This window comes from Vulpes vulpes, chromosome 11, assembly GCF_048418805.1.
Source record: "Vulpes vulpes isolate BD-2025 chromosome 11, VulVul3, whole genome shotgun sequence".
NCBI classification, from domain to species: domain Eukaryota; kingdom Metazoa; phylum Chordata; class Mammalia; order Carnivora; family Canidae; genus Vulpes; species Vulpes vulpes.
The window spans coordinates 22,908,012-22,921,364 of NC_132790.1; the positions used below are offsets into that span (position 1 = coordinate 22,908,012).

The 13,353-nt window shown below is 37.1% G+C and overlaps 1 pseudogene; it reads right to left on the reverse strand.

Moving 5' to 3' along the window:
* Positions 1-1,034: 1,034 nt before the first annotated feature.
* On the reverse strand, positions 1,035-1,987 carry LOC112928746 (olfactory receptor OR51C1-like; annotated as a pseudogene).
* Between the last annotated feature and the right edge of the window lie 11,366 nt (positions 1,988-13,353).

Here is a 13,353-nt window from a genome sequence, read left to right on the forward strand (position 1 = left end):
GAGCTTCCACCAAGTTTCTAGATTTTCATAACATCAAACTCCTCTCTTCGTTCCCACAGACATACAGGTGGAAGTGACATCCTGTAGTTATTATCTCTATTATTTCTGCATTCCATTTGTGCCATCAGTTCACCTAGACTTTATCAGATTCCTTGGATTAAATCCTCCCAGTGTTAACCACTGGTATAATTTGTCTTCCTATCTAGAGATGATTAACATACCGACTTTAACACTCCTTGAAGAGAAAGTCCAAATAAAGCATTGCATATCCAACCAGATTAAAATATCTCTGCATTTGGTTCCTGGTACTCTTGAATCTTCAAAGAAAAACTATTTTGAGTTGATATTTACCAAAACCAAAAACAGACTTAATAAGTGTTAAGCATGACATAAGTACTTCTGAAAAAAAACATACAGATTGGAGTTGAATTAAGCAGAATCATTTTTCACAAAATGCTTGTGCTATAAATCTTCCCTGAAGAGTTGGGGGAAAGTAAGTATATCTGACCAAAAAAGGTTAGGTTGATGACAAAGCAGTAAAACATGTATTGATGATGATACTACCAATTATATTAAAGGTCAGGGAGAGCAGAAGGCCAAGAGGAAAATTAAGAATATCTGGAACAATCCTAAAACCATAGAGAATGTGCAGATTTAGATGATAAAATTCAGTGATTTGCAATCAATACACTTTTTATTCCCTTCTTCAAAAAAAAATTCCGCATAATGAAACTGAAACTGGCTTACTGGTGTCTAGGTCACTGAAAATATTTCATCCTAAATGTGTAAATGTTAATAATATTGTGGCTATTGAGGAAATAGAGAGAGAGAGAGAGAGAACTCATAGCTTATACTTAAAGCTAAAATGATCTTTTGGAATTCTTTCAGCTCAGGCATGAGTCAACATTTTAACTTCTCTGGATGGCATTGTACTTACCTACAATGACCAGAATTGGAAAAATCAAATTTCTAGTCCAAAATTCAATCTACTTTAAATCCAAAACAAATTTCAAGCTTTTGAAAGTAGACTCCATCTATTTCTTTGTTGTACTGGGATGGAGAACTTTGAACACAGCCCTACATATCTGTTGGTCTTCGTGCTATAGAGGATGGAGTTCAACACAGGGGGATTAGCAGGTAAGCACAGGCAATAAGAGTACATACATAAGGTGGGGCCCATTTCCCAAACCTGTGAACAAAGGACAGTCTAATCAATGGAATACAGAACACAGCAACAGCCTCAATATGTGAGATGCATATGCTGAAGTCTTTCTTCCTCTCTTCTGGAGATGCAATGCTGAGGACATCCTTAAAGATTAAAACATAAGAAAAAATAAAGATGGAGTTCACTCCAGCAATGGTAATCAGGGCTGTCAACCCAACTACTCTATTGATCCTGGCATCTGTGCATGAGAACTTCATCATATCAGGGTGGAAGCAGTAGGAGTGGTGGAGCACATGGCTGTGGCAGAAGGACAATCATTTGAGAAGCAACACCATAGGAGTCAGTATTAGTGTCCCCCTGGTGATGACTGCTACTCCAACTTGTGCTATTTTAAGGTCAGTTAAGATAGAAGGATATCTAAGAGGACTAGAGATGGCCACAAAATGATCAAAGGCCATGATCAACAGCACTGAGGATTCCATGACAGTGAAGTGTTGAATGAAAAATATCTGTGACAAGCAGGCATTAAAGCTGATCTCCCTGGCATCGAATCCCAATATACCCAACATAGTGACCAGGGTGGATATGGATAGGCCAAGGGGTAGACAGCATGGAGAGGAAACCATACATGGGTTCATGGAGGCTGGGCTGAGTGACAATGGCAAAGAGGATCAGACTGTTTCCCGAGAGGGTGGTTATGTAGAGAAAGCAGGAAGGAATGGAGATCCAGATGTGGAAGGCTTCCAGGCTGGGAACACCAGTTAGCAGGAAAATGATGGAAGAGGATATTATATGATATATGATATTCTGAAAGTTTGGCATGTTGAACTCAAACTGCTGAATCTTAAACTCAATATCCTGCAATGATAAACTTTATTTTTAAAAATATTTTATTTATTTATTCATGAGAGAGAGAGAGAGAGAGAGAGAGAGAGAGGCAGAGACACAGGCAGAGGGAGAAACAGGCTCCATGCAGGAAGCCTGATGTGGGACTCGATCCCAGGACTCCAGGATCACGCCCTGAGCCGAAGGCAGATGCTTAACCACTGAGCCACCCAGATAACCCACTATATTTCTTTATAATGAATTCAACCTGAAAGTAATTATTTCACTAGGTAACTATTTATAAAACCAACCTCTGTATTATAGAGTTTATGAATATTGGTTAAAAAATAAAGGAAGAAAATTAAAATCACATCTAATAAAGAAGAAAACAGGAAATGAACAATTTGTGAGGGTACAGAATTTATATATAAACAAATCAACAATGACCATTTTATTTTAATTCATTGTTAAGTAGCTTGCACCCATCACTTCCTCGCTTTACATAGTAGGCAGTCAATAAATATTTTTTGAAATGTGTATATTGAGTTGTATTAAATCATAGATGAACAACAAACAAACTATATGCAGGGATTCTGATAACTATATCAGTAAAGTAAACTAGCTTTGGGGGCCCAAAAACAATGCTCTCCTCTTTTCCTGGACACCTCCATTCAAGCAGGTTGAATATCTTCAGGCACAATAAATAACCTACATTTGCTGAGCGCCTACTCTTAGTAGCTGTGTTAATATCTTGTATGGATACAGTTTATTTGTAGTGTCATAACTTGAACTGTATCTATGTAACTTTCATACCACATAACGAGTAAGCCATCAAGACAATTACAAACAGAACTATTTGAGCATAAAGGGCCTCAAAAGTAAATATGGATATTTTGATTTATAAATTTTTATTTGGCATCTCAAATCAATTTTTTTAGGATTGCATGTTCTACATGCTGATGCATTCAAGCATGGACTGATATATTTATTGGCTAAGTTACCCACATGATAAGTTCCTAAATTATGTGTGCCCTGAACTTCTCCATCTCTAAAGTAATAATGACATATAAAGCCTATAGAATTACTATAAGGATTAAATTAGTTAATGTATATGAAGCTATTATATGTTTAAAAATAAATTTAAAATATAATAATTTCTTTTCCTTCCTTTCCCATATCTATTTGCATCCCATCTTCTAATTCACAGGTCTTATTGTCTGAGTTGAGGCAAAAGATGAAAATATGATCTAAGTCTGATTTGGGCAATGATTACTGGTTAATAACTTCTTCATGTGGTCCCTTCTTCCACCACAGCTTATTTTCTTCTTTATTCTTTCCTGATTCAAAAGAAGAACTCATGATCACTTCCAAAGACAATGCAGCTTCTAAATCAATTCTGGATATTTGTTTAGTTTAACATTAAATTACTGAGTGCATGCTGTAATACTACAAGGATACAGAACCAAGTTAAACATGGTACCCACCCTCAAATATATTCAGGAAAGGATAAAATATTTAGGAAATCAAACATGTAAACAAGCAAATAAAATGCAATCATATATATACAATAATGAGCTTGTGTTTAAAATACACAGGTGGACTATATTAGAAAGTCATGTAGGGGGAAAGGTCAAGAAGGGCTTCCTTGAGCACAGGAAGAAATTTTCTTGATCAGGGAAAAATAGGTAAAAATCACCATGAAGATACTCTAGGCATATCCAAGGTATATTGTTTCAGATATTTTGCCACTGAAGATCTGAGATAATACAAAGTGCTAAAAGTGTTTAAAGGTAACAGCAATCCATTATAGAATTATTTTATCACCATCAAAGGGTAAGGAATTTGGATGTTTTCTAAACACTGAAAAAATAGAGAATACATAGATATTTTTCTCTACTGTGAAATAATACCAATGATTTTCCTTCTTTTTTTTTCGATTTTCCTTCTTTATTAAAATTTGGACATTTTCATTTGTACCATAACCACCGTCTATAAGTATTTCAACTTCTTTCTCAACCTAAACATAACACTGTCCCCTTCTTGATGCACATATCTCCTTCATTTCACCAACAACTTACTGAAAATTTGTCTGTTCTCATTTCCCTCTTAAATGGTTCACAACTATCACTGAAATTTACTTCTTGGTCTGAAGCATACTCGGTTGCATTAATTGTATACTTCTGCATCAAAAACTAGCACAAATTCATGGTTCAAAAAACAAGACTCATTATCTCATATTTCAGCAAGTCAGATGTCTGAGCATGGCAATAGCAGGATTGTAACTCAAGATCTCACGAGGCTAAAATCAGGGTTTCAGCCAGGACTGTGTGCTCATCCAGAGGTCAGTCCCTTCCAAACCCAAACAGGTTGTTAGCAGCATTGTGTTGCTTGCACCATAGAAGTGAGGTCTCTGCTTTCTGGCTGGCGGTGGACTGGACATTGCTCTCAGCTCCTGGAGACTGTCCTCTACCCAGTCACATGGACCTCTCACAACATGACACATGGCATCTTCCAATCCAACAGAGGAATCTCTCTGTTGCTTCTTGTCTCATTTAAAAGCTCACATGATTGGAACAGGTCTACCCAGCATACTCTCCCTTTTGATTAACTCAAAGTCAAGTCATCACAAACCCTACTGACATCTGCAAACTCTCTCTGCCATACATACAATGCAACATATCCCATCACATTCATAAGTCCACTCACTCCAGGTTTGGGGTTCATACTGCACTGTGCTCATAGGGGACAGCAATCCTGAGGGCCTTTTTAGAATGCTGCCTACCACAGCTGTCTAGGTCAGCAAATTTACAAACCTTTATGGTTTGACTTCTAAAGTATCTTTTGACTGACCATCCTTACCCTCCACTTGTATCACCTCTATTTTATATAACGTTAGTTTTTGCAGGAACTACAGCAATCTTCTCATAAGTAATTTCCCTGCCCTGAGTTTCAAATGTTTACACACTTTCTCCATATCTATGCCAGCATAAGCTCTCAAAAATACCGCTTCATGGCCCTCCTCATACAGAACTCTTCATTGCCTTCAGCATGAACTAAAAATTCTTTCCCCCTTTATTATAGGAGTCAAGGATCTTCCCAATCTGACAAAAATCTACTGTTCTTGCTGCCCAATCACCTACCCCAGGGACCTTTTGCCAGGGACCTTTTGATATGATCAGCCTGGACCTTTCCTACCTCACCAAACTATCAAAGATAGCAAGTTCTTTCACTGTGCTGTGCTTTGCTTATTAATTCATGTGCTTTGCACTCTTCTTTGAATGAGGCTAAATTCAAAGACTTTATTAGACTTATTGTTTGCTCCATGGATCCATTTATAAATGGATTAAATGGATTATAAATTAATGGATTTATAAATTTAATGGATTTATAAATTAATGGATTAATTAATTAATGGATTAATGGATTTATTTAATGGATTTATAAATTAATGGATTAATTAATTAATGGATTAATGGATTTATAAATTTATCCATTTATAAATTCAACATTAATTTATTTTCTCTATTAAAAATTTTGTGGCATTTCTTTCTCCATGTCAAGTCAGAAGGAATTACTTCTTCCTCTGGAGTCACATTCTTTTTAATTTGCACATCTAGAAGAGTGTTAATGCCATTGCATGGTCATATGTAATCTAAAAACATGCCTCTCCAACTGAAATCAGCTACTAGCAAGTGAATCACTGTTCAGTCATCATTATATTCCAAATACTCTGTATTATTTTCTGTATAGTGGGAGACAATAATATATACTTACAGGTATAAATTAAATCTATGAGTTGTAAATAATGGATTTGGAAATATATCATTACCTAGTTTTGTCCATTTAAAGCACGCTGTGTTTCCTGAAATTACAATATAACTGTTGGAATTATCTTACTGAGCTCTCCCTCATTCCCACAGACTGAGTAATATCTGTGTTTTTGCCTGTGTATGTGTCCATGTGAGTGCATGTTAAATTGGGGAGTTTATTGTAGTTTGACAGAACACTGTGTCTTTTTATTGTAGAGTAAATGTTTGTATGCCCATCCCCCCCCACACATTCTTTGATAGTAGTTTTCTCCTTATGATATTCCAATTGCACTAAGAGCATTTGCAGGTTCTGTGTGGGACTCTACACAGAGTCACCTCTCTCCTCTGATTATGGAAATTCAGCAGCATGGTTATAAGGTCCAGCAAAACTAGGTTCAAATGCTAGATCTGTCATTAACAGCTAGAGTTCTCAAATAATAATTTTACATTAGATTCTACTTCTGTGAAATTAGTAGCTCACCGATACCATTAATTTATACAGGTTAAATGATATATCATTTTTAAAGCATTTGTTATGTAAATACTGTTACATAGGCAGCATTTAATAATGGTAAATAAGGATGAGAATGAGGATGATAGTGGCGGTGGGCAGTAGTAGTATGCCAGCTGACCTTAGGCAACAGTTTGAAATGTAGCATAGTTAAAACCCATATCCAATTCATTGCATAAGTATGCTAACAACCTGTCCAAGCTGCAAGACGTATGGCCCATAGATCAACTGTATCGCATCAATTAGAATAGAATGTTCACAGAAATAGATTTCAGGAAAGAGATTTCCACAATTTTCCTTGGGCTTTTTGCAGTTAATAAATCTTCCTCGTTCTCAAAAGAAACAAGATGTGTGTAAAGCTTGATGTTTTCCCTGAATGCAGCATTATTATTTACAAAACATGGAGATGTGTTCTTTCTTGCCCTGTTTTCCAGGAAGGGACTGAGGAGCTGGGGAGATTTTTTTACTCAGGGATATGTAGCATATATAAAGGAGCCAAGACCCAGGCTGCATGAAATCTCTACATCAGAAAACTCCTAGTGGATGTTTTTGTGGTCCTCAGAGTATGAAGTTTCCGAAGGGTTCATTCTACTTCATGATTCCTTCCCTTTTTCACTGCACTTAACTTTTGTAGGGACTGATGCCATAGCTCATTGATCTTATATCTTTTTTCTTAAGATTTTATTCACTTATTCATGAGAGACTGAGAGAAAGAGAGAGAGGCAGAGACATAGGCAGAGGGAGAAGCAGGCTCCCTGCGGAGAGCCTGATTCCGGACCGATCCCTGGACCCGGGATCACGCCCTGAGCTGAAGGCAGATGCTCAACTGCTGAGCCATCTGGGCACCCCACTCATTAATCTTATATCTTGATTAAATTTTGTTAAAAGTAAATTTGTAGGTATATAATTCCAGATAAAAGCACCTGCTCTATGCATGAGCTCATTCCTCATCCCCACACTACCTCAAGCCAGCTGGCAATTCTATCTTCCACCAACATTATGATGAATTTTGTACCTTTTATTTTAAAAAAATATTTTATTAATTTGACAAAGACAGAAAAAGAGAGAGCAAGCACAAGCAGGGGGAGCAGCAGAGGGAGGGGGAGAAGCAGGCTCCCCACCAAGCAGGGAGCCTCATCCTAGTACCCTGGGATCATGACTCTAGCCGAAGGCAGGCATTTAACCGACTGAGCTACCCAGGCATCCAGAATTTTGTACTTTTTAAAGAAATATTTTCATTTATGCCCCCCAAAAAGGTTCACTGATTCTTTCATAAAACACTTTGATCATTGATCACATTCCAACGGTTTTGCAATGATATTACAGAAAATAGAATAGTCACTCAAAATCCACTAAAGAAACACGCATAAAACGCAGTGATTAAAACAGGTCATATTTATGATAAGGGCATGTATTTATCCTGTAGAAATATTAGCACCAAGAAACAAGGGAGCACAGAGCATATAAGGAACAGAGACTAATAATATATTCAGCTTGCCTGGAATCCTGGGTGCAAGTGGCAAGTGATGATGAAGCTAAACAGATCCATGTACGCAAGTACTGGCATTCTAAGACAAATGAATCTAAATAACAACAGAGATTGCTCAGCATGGAATTTAATCTTTCTCCTTTCTTAGAAACACACATTTCTGCAGCTACTTGTGAAGCAACTGAGGGAGTTGGGAACCTTATTTGAGGGCCCATAAGCTATTGTGGTTCCTTACTTGGCATCAATATAAGCCTGACTATTAATAATAGCAAATGTATTTTCCTCTCAGCCACAATACACTGATTATACAAAAATATCAATGCAGAAAACACTTTCAAACAGAATCTTGATGTACTAGTAAGGTCTTAGCAGATACTTTATTACCTACCCTTCCAAATTCTACATCAGATTGGCCAGATTTATTTTCCACATTAGCTCAGACAGTCTTAAGCATTGTTTCATAGGTCTAGATATCTTTAAAAATGTAAAAATATATAGACCTCTGTAGTAGAAGTCTTGACAGCTGTTTTTTCTTCTTGTTATGCAAGTGCCTGATTTAAGCTTTGATCACTGAGGCATCATCCACTTCAAGAGAATATTTCAGAAAAAAATTTAAAAACACATTGCCATCGAAAGATGAATGGATAAAGAAGATGTGTTTTATGTATACAATGGAATATTCCTCAGCCATTAGAAACGACAAATACCCACCATTTTCTTCAACGTGGATGGAACTGGAGGGTATTATGCTGAGTGAAGTAAGTCAATCGGAAAAGGACAAACATTGTATGTTCTCATTCATTGGGGACTATAAATAATAGTGAAAGGGAATATAAGGGAAGGGAGAAGAAATGGGTAGGAAATATCAGAAAGGGAGACAGAACATAAAGACTCCTAACTCTGGGAAACGAACTAGGGGTGGTGGAAGGGGAGGAGGGTGGGGGTGGGGGTGAATGGGTGACAGGCACTGAGGGGGGCACTGGACGGGATGAGCACTGGGTGTTATTCTGTATGTTGGTAAATTGAACACCAATAAAAAATTAATTTATTAAAAAAACACATTGCCATCTGTTTTGTTTCTTAAATTCCACATACGAGTGAAATCATATGGTATATGTCCTCCTCTGACTGACTTATTTCGCTTAGCATAATACCCTCTAGATGAACATAGGTCAAGGGAAGGAAAAATAAAATAATAGCAGAGAGGGAGACAAACCACAAGAGACTCTTAACTATAGGGAACAAACTAAGGGTTGCTAGAGGGGAGGTGGAAAGGCGGATGGAGTAACGGGGTGATGGGCATTAAGGAGGGCCCATGATGGAAACAGCACTGAGTGTTATATGCAACTGATGAATCAATAAGTTCTATCCCTGAAACCAATAATACAGTATATGTTAATTAAATTGAATTTAAATAAAAAATAAACACATTGCCAGCCACAGGACTAGATAAAGAGCCAGGCCACCCTCTCCACCCCCATATTTCCTTTGCTTTTAGAGATCAGTTGATTTAAACAATTGAATATCTAGCTACTTTTTTCTTTTCTTTCTGTGCTTTAGTTCTTAAACTTATGTTTTATATTCACCAATAAAAAGTGAACCCACAAAACCCTCGGCCCTCACCCCTGACCTCAATAAAAGCAGAACCCCAGGCCCCTACTTTCTCTCTGTAATCTCACTGTGTGACCCCAGATGTGCCATGTACTTTCCAAGACTTGTAAGTAATAAACCTTCTCACTTTCTAAGTTTCCTGATGGCCTTCACTGAAGGATGGCTTGCAATCATAATAAAAACCAGTTTATCCATAGGTTGGTTATTGACAGGTTCAGACCAGCATGAAACAACCTCCATAATGGATGGTGTTGAATTCACAGTGTAACACAGCTAGTAAGGAGAAGTAAAAAATATAGCTTGTAAGATTTTAAAAAATTGCTTATGTACTTTCTGTAAATAATATCATTTTATAAAGAAGGAAAAGGGATGTATTTTAAAATGGCTTTTATTAGTATATATGTGGCTATACTATGCAAAATTGTATGTAAGTGACACTTCATGAATCATCTTTCTTACTGCACCAAAAGTCAGAGGTGTAGCTTTCATAAGAATATTTGTTATATATTTATTTTAAAGCATATCCCAAAAGATAGTTGCCCCATCCTCAAAACCCTCCTTTTTCAAAACCATTCCTGCACATTGATGAAATTGGAATCATGTTTTGTTTGTATTGCTTATGTGTATTATACCTCCTCTGTTATTTTTTTAAAGATTTTATTTATTCATGACAGACACACACAAACACACACATACACACACACACACACAGAGAGAGAGAGAGAGAGAGAGAGAGAGAGAGAGGCAGAGACACATACAGGCAGAAGCAGAAGCAGGCTCTATGCAGGGAACCCGACGTGGGACTCAATCCCGGGTCTCCAGGATCACAGCCCCCTCCGAAGGAGGCACTAAACTACTGAGCCGCTGGGGCTGTCCAACCTCCTCTGTTCAACAGTAAATTTCTAGAAGCTATATTATTCTCACCAGGCTATGAATTTTCTAGGTTGATGATTTTCCCTTTAGTTCAAGCTTTCCCTGGAAAAGTGAGAAATCACCATCTATGACTCCTTTTAGTATCTGCCACAGTGTGTTATTGACTCTTATTCAAAAGAAACAACTGCAAAATATGATGTCATTTTAGATGTGTTTTGTCAGATTGTTACTACTTTTAAGAATAGAATCTATGTCACCATTGTTCACTCTTTCATCCCCAAGTACCTCTGACAGTGTTTGCCAAAATGAAGATGCTCAAATATTTAAGAATATCTGCAAAATTATGTAAACACACTATTAATTCAATAAGCATATATTTAGTTAGCTATTATTAATAAAGCACAGTTCTTGGGTCTCTGCAAGATATACCAATCTCCCGAAAACACTACAGTGAGTTTACAGAAAGTTTCAAGTCAGTAGGAAACTAAAAGCCTACAATAAAAGATTCACTAATGACTCCTAGTGAAATGAAAGCAAATAACAGAAGAGAAAAAAACAGGTAGATAATAAATTTATTTTTTATTGGTGTTCAATTTTCCAACATACAGAATAACACCCAGTGCTAAAACAACAACAACAACAACAACAACAACAAAAACAGGTAGATATTTCAGTTAGAGAGGGCAAAATGATAAAAGACTAATGGCAAGATATTCATGGTGTTTTTTTTTTTTTTTTTTTTAATTTTATTTATGATAGTCACACAGAGAGAGAGAGAGGCAGAGACACAGGCAGAGGGAGAAGCAGGCTCCATGCACCGGGAGCCTGACGTGGGATTCGATCCCGGGTCTCCAGGATCGCGCCCTGGGCCAAAGGCAGGCGCTAAACCGCTGCGCCACCCAGGGATCCCTTCATGGTGTTTTTCAAATGTAGATCTTAGCCTAGACCCCAGAAGAGTGTTACTCTAATCTGTACAATCTGTAGGTAGTTTGTTAAAATGCAAATTCCTGGGCTCCATCTAAAGAGTTTCTGATTAAGCAGTTCTGGGATGAAGTTGAGGAATCTGTGCTTAAGAAAAAAAAAATCGGGCAGTCCAGGTGGCTCAGCGGTTTAGCGCTGCCTTCAGCCCAGGGCGTGATCCTGGAGACCACGGATGGAGTCCCATGTCAGGCTCCCTGCATGGAGCCTGCTTCTCTCTCTGCCTGTGTCTCTGCCTCTCTCTCTCTCTCTCTCTCTCTCTCTCTCTCTCTCTCTCTCCCTGTGTGTGTGTGTGTGTGTGTGTGTGTGTGTGTGTCTCATGAATAAATAAATAAAATCTTAAAAACAAATTACCAGCTGAGGTGCCTGGGTGGTTCAATCAGTTAAGCATCTGCCTTCAGCTCAGGTGATGATCCCAGGGTCCTGGAATTGAGCCCTGCATTCAGGTCTCTGTTCAGTGGGGAGTCTGCTTCTCCCTCCCCTGCTCTTGTGTTCTTTCTCTTCCTCTCAAATAAATAAATACATTTAAAAAAATACCAATTTGGATGTACTGGTGCTGGACCACACTGAGACCAGTGATAGATAAAAATGGAAAGAGGGTAGCATGAAGAGTCAAAGAAATGAAGATCTTGAGGAAGGTGAAGAGCAAAACAAAGCTGGGGGTGGGGGAGAAAAGCTGTGTTGGGGAATTGAGGGGGTTATTAAATGGAAATTGATTATTTCAATATCTGAAAAACAATTCAAGACATTCTCGAGCTTTTCTTTAAAGACATTATTTAAAAGACATTATTATTTTTAAACTACAGCAAAGTATAAAGAAAATATAAGTGGGACTCCTGGATGGCTCAACGGTTGAGCATCTGCCTTTGGCTCAGGTCATGATCTCAGGGTACCAAGACCAAGTCCCACATCAGGCTCCCAAAGGGGGGCCTGCTTCTCCCTCTGCCTATGTCTCTGCCTCTGTGTGTGTCTCAGGAATAAAATAAAATAAATAAAATAAAATAAAATAAAATAAAATAAAATAAAATAAAATATATAAGTAAACCAATATCTATTAAAAGATAAATGCTTTTAACATTTGGTTTATGTTATTTATCTTTTTTTGTATATGATAAAAACACTTAACATGAGATCCATACTCAACAAATTCCAAGCATACATTACTGTGGACTACAGATACAATGTTGTAGCACAAATCTATGTATAGAGTTTTATTCATCTTATTTATACTGAAACTTTCTGCCTATTGATTAATAATTCCTTTCCCCCCCTACTACCCATCAGCTCCTGGTAACCAGCATTCCAGTCTTTGACTTTATGAATGTGACTATTTCAGACACCTCATATAAATGGAGTCATACAGTAGTTGTCCTTCTGCGTCTGGCTTGCTAAACTTGACATAATGTCCTCAAGGTCCAACCATGTTGTCATATATTGCAGAATTTCCTTTTTTAAAGCTAAATAGTATTCCCTTTTGTATAAGTCATCCAAATTGTAAAGGCAGAAGTAAAATTATCTGTTTGCAGATAACATAGTAGGGGTGGTGGAAGGGGAGGAGGGCGGGGGGTGGGGGTGACTGGGTGGCGGGCACTGAGGGGGGCACTTGAGGGGATGAGCACTGGGTGTTATTCTGTATATTGGTAAATTGAACACCAATAAAAATAAATTTATTATTAAAAAAGTAATATATATATATAATCAAAATACAAAATCAGTTATATTTCTATACCATAACAATGAACAATCTGAAAAAATAAATTAAGAAAACATTTTCAATTACAATATATCTTGTGTTCATGAATCAGGAGATTTAATATTAAACAAGATGTCTATTTGATTGTGTCTTGTTTAATTTCTTTCATCAACGTTTCCTAGATTCCCATAGATAAAGTTTTCACCTCCTTTGTTCAGTTTATGCCTAAATATTTTATTCTTTTTTGTTGTTACTGTAATTTTTCACAGTAGTCACTTATGATGTTTTTCCTTCATTAGATGTAATGTCTGTTATTTTTTTTAGTGTAGCTAAGGGATTATAATTTGGTTTATCTTTATAAAAAAAACAATTTTTCATTTTGTTGATTTTATTGTTTTA